The sequence below is a fragment of the Penaeus monodon genome, chromosome 38, assembly GCF_015228065.2.
Source record: "Penaeus monodon isolate SGIC_2016 chromosome 38, NSTDA_Pmon_1, whole genome shotgun sequence".
Taxonomy (NCBI): domain Eukaryota; kingdom Metazoa; phylum Arthropoda; class Malacostraca; order Decapoda; family Penaeidae; genus Penaeus; species Penaeus monodon.
Genome location: NC_051423.1, coordinates 11,438,543 through 11,443,542, shown reverse-complemented (window position 1 = coordinate 11,443,542; position 5,000 = coordinate 11,438,543).

Here is a 5,000-nt window from a genome sequence, read left to right as displayed (position 1 = left end):
CATTTAGTCTCTATATTTGGTCACGAAGCCGCAGGAAGAGCACCCTAGCTCCTCAAGGTGTCGAACCATTGCCCAAATCCCGAATCATCCGCTCATTGAATCCCATACTTCCAGTTACTTTTTCGGCTTTTTCGTCTCTCTCTCTCTCTCTCTCTCTCTCTCTCTCTCTCTCTCTCTCTCTCTCTCTCTCTCTCTCTCTCTATATATATATATATATATATATATATATATATATATATATATATATATATATATATATATGGCGACCCCATATAAAAATATAAATATAAAATATAAAAAGAATATATATATATATATATATATATATATATATATATATATATATATATATATATATATATATATATATATCTTCTTTTAACGGTAAGTTCATGTCTGAGTCGCCGTGGTCACAGCATGATACTTAATTGTAATTTTCATGTTGTGATTCTCTTGGAGTGAGTACGTGGTAGGGTCCCCAGTTCCTTTCCACGGAGAGTGCCGGTGGTACCTTTTAGGTAATCATTCTCTCTATTTTATCCGGGCTTGGGACCAGCACTTGACTTGGGCTGGCTTGGCCACCCAGTGGCTAGGTAGGCATTCGAGGTGAAGTTCCTTGCCTAAGGGAACAACGCGCCGGCCGGTGACTCGAACCCTCGAACTCAGATTGCCGTCGTGACAGTGTTGAGTTCGACGCTCTAACTATTTCGGCCACCGCGGCCTTGACGATCATGGGCTTCCATGATTTTTTTGGCAATTTAGAGCGGTGGTTTGGCATTGCCTTCCGCCCGGTGTTTTTTTTTTTTTTTTTTTTTTTTTTTTTTTTTTGCAATTTAGAGCGGTGGTTTGCCTTCCACCCGGTGTTTTTTTTGTTTGTTTGTTTGTTTTTTTCGAGTCACCATCTCTATTTACCCGGCACTGGCTTGGGCTGGCTTGGCCACCCAGTGGCTAGGCAGGCAATCGAGGTGAAGTTCCTTGCCCAAGAGAACAACGCGCCAGCCGGTGACTCGAACCCTCGAACTCAGATTGCCGTCGTGACAGTCTTGAGTCCGACGCTCTAACCATTCGGCCACCGCGGCCCCATTATATATATATATATATATATATATATATATATATATATATATATATATATATATATATATATATATATATACATATATATATATATATATATATATGTATATATATATATATATATATATACATATACATATATATATATATATATATATATATATATATATATATATATATATCTCTTCATCTTTTAACGGTAGGTTCATATCTGAGCCGCCGTGGTCACAGCATGATACTTGATTGTAGTTTTCATGTTGTGATGCTCTTGGAGTGAGTACGTGGTAGGGTCCCCAGTTCCTTTCCACGGAGAGTGCCGGTGGTACCTTTTTAGGTAATTATTCATATATATATATATATATATATATATATATATATATATATATATATATATATATATATATATATATATATATATATATATATATATATATGATGCATTGCACATGTCTTGGGTAAGACAATAAACTGCACCCTGGGGTTCCCTTGAACAAGAATAGCACCCTATTAGCTCCCTATGGCAGGATTGCGGTGAAGCTGTCGGCAGCAGGGCAGTGGATATTGGTGAAAACACCTTCGGTTCTACTGATTACTGGTTTAACCAAACAATATGTCTGGCGTATTGCAGTGTAACTATTTCAAAGCGACAGAGATAGTTCCTCCTAGTTAGTTGGAGACTGCGAGTTGAGAAGGAGCCTGGGGGATTCCACTCAACTTTCTTTTCTCCTGACAAACCTCTGCACCAATGATTAAATACGGAAATGATAATTCATACCACAACACCCGTCGCGTGGGTTATCAAGGGGCGCGTTGTTCAGTGGGCAACCAGGCTGACAATGTTAAACATGCATCTGGAAAACAAAGAAGACAAAGAAAACATGTCCAATTAAGAAACACATTAAAAATTGGAACGTGGAACGGAAGGAAAATGAAAGAGATGGGTAAAATGCATACTGTCTGTAACGAAATGAATAGATACAACATTTAAATACTAGGAATCAGTGAGACAAATTGGAAAAGTAATGGAAGTTTCAAAACTAAAGAAAACAAGACAGTTCTTTTTTTCGGGAAAAGAAGAAGGAAATTATAGCCACGGAGTTGCTATGATTCTCACCAGAGATAAAAAGAATTGCTATTGCCAAAAACGCCACAGTTGCTCTCAATAACATCTGGAAAGACCGAAGCATTACTTACGGAGGTTATTGAACTCATTAGTTTTCCCAATTGCGTCATATGGTTCTGAGTGTTGGGTGCTGAAGAAGATAGACAAGAAAAAGGTCAACAGTTTTGAACTATGATGTTACAGACGAGGACTACGTATTAACTGAACAGAAAAGAAAACGAATGATGAAGTGCTGAGAAAAATAAATTGTAAAGACCGGCTGTTGGACATCTTGAACAAAAGGAAACTAAAGTTTATTGGCCATGTGGTGAGAAGTAAAAGTATTGAGGAAAACTTGCTGACAGGGATGGTGATAGGAAACAGAGGAAGAGGCAAACCGAAGACAAGACTGAGCGACAACATCCCAGATATTTGCAGGCTGACGATGGTACAAGTGGAAAGAAAAGCGCAAGATCGAGTTGAGTGGCGAAGGATGGTGGAGAGGTCCACGGCTGCTCAAACATGAGCATACCGTTATTGATGATATTATATATATATATATATATATGTATTTGTATATATATAAAGATACATATGTGTATATATATGTATATACATATTCATATATATGTATATATATGTATATATATATATATATATATATATATATATATATATATATATATATATATATATACTATGTATATATGTATATACATTTTTTTCAACAGACATTTATTCCACTGCAGGTGTAGTGACCCCAGACCATCCCAGCCGGAAATACATGAGTTTCCCCTGGAATTCTGACAGGCTACCCACGCCGACCCACGTGGAGACAAATGTTACCGTTTTTTTTTAATATATGTTTTCTTATTTTATTACATTTGTTGAGTTTTATAAACTTTTCTACCTTTTTACAACGAAGTATAAAACAATTTTCTTTATTTCTTTTACTTTTAAGCACTCTTTTTTAGTTTTGGGTAAAGTAACTTGCGTAAATTTTGAAATATATATATATATATTTTTGGTTTTTACACTAACTTTTATTGGGTGTAAGGGATTTTTTCAAATATTTGAGTTATCAGTACGCAAGTCTTTACTACCTGAGGGCCTGTTACGCCATCTACGGAGGGGGGGGGGGAACAGTTGTTCGTTCCCGGGCCAGTTACTGACCTATTAATGGGATCCTTGCTGGAGGTCGTGTATATATAGCTAGGGGAACGAGCAGGAGGTGGGGGAACCTTGTCTGGAGAAACGTCCTTTTAGCGGCCGAAGTAAACCCGGCGGAAGCTAATGACGTTGGGTGTTGTATCGGTCGTAAGGACAAGGGTTTTTTTATGGCGGTATATATACATATATATATATATATATATATATATATATATATATATATATATATATATATATATATATATGAGGCCGCGGTGGTCGAATGGTTAGAGCGTCGGACTCAAGACTGTCACGACGGCAATCTGAGTTCGAGGGTTCGAGTCACTGGCCGGCACGTTGTTCCCTTGGGCAAGGAACTTCACCTCGATTGCCTGCCTAGCCGCTTGGTGGATAAGCCAGCCCAAGTCAGTGCCGGGTAAATAGAGATGGTGACTCGATAAAAAAAAAGAAAAAAAAATTAACCGGGCGGAAGGCAATGGCAAACCACCGCTCTGAATTGCCAAGAAAATCATGGAGGCCCGTGATCGTCAGGGCCGCGGTGGCCGAGTGGTTGGAGCGTCGAACTTAACACTGTTACGACGGCAATCTGAGTTCGAGGGTTCGAGTCACCGGCCGGCGCGTTGTTCCCTTAGGCAAGGAACTTCACCTCGATTACCTACCTGGCCGCTGGGTGGCCGGGCCGGCCCAGGTCAATGCTGGTCCCAGGCCCGGATAAAGTAGAGAGAATGATTACCTAAAAGGTAACACCGGCACTCTCCGTGGAAAGGAACCCAGGGACCCGATCCACGTACTCACTCCAAGAGCATCACAACATGAAAACTACAATTAAGTATCATGCTGTGACCACGGCGGCTCAGACATGAACCTACTGTTAAAAGAAGAATATATATATATATATATATATATATATATATATATATATATATATATAAATCAGTGCAATTGCACACACCAATCGCCGCATGCCAGTGTGTGGGTGAATCATGTATGTGAGCACGCGCGCTGATTTAAATAATTTAAGGTAAATCGAACCTAGATACGATGAAGTTCCTTGAGCAAGGAATTTCACCTCGATTGCCTATTTGGCCACTGGGTGGGCAAGCCAGCGCAAGTCAGTGCTGGTCCCAAGCCCGGATAAATAGAGAGAATGATTACCTAAAAGGTAACACCGGCACTCTCCGTGGAAAGGAACTGGGGACCCTACCACGTACTCACTCCAAGAGCATCACAACATGAAAACAATTAAGTAACATGCTGTGACCACGGCGGCTCAAACATGAACCTACCGTTAAAAAAAACAAAAACAAAAAAACATATATATATATATATATATATATATATATATATATATATATATATATAATAATGTACATATATATAGAATATATAATATATATAATATATACTATAATATATAATATATATAATGTACATAATATATATATATATATATATATTATATATGTACTATATATATATTACTATATATATTATATATATTTATCTATATATATATATATTATACATATGGTACAGATATATATATGTATTTCTATGTATATCTATTATACTTATCATATCTTTAAATACTGTACCTTTTTTTAGTATATATCCTATACGCTGACAAATATACTTATATATATATATATAT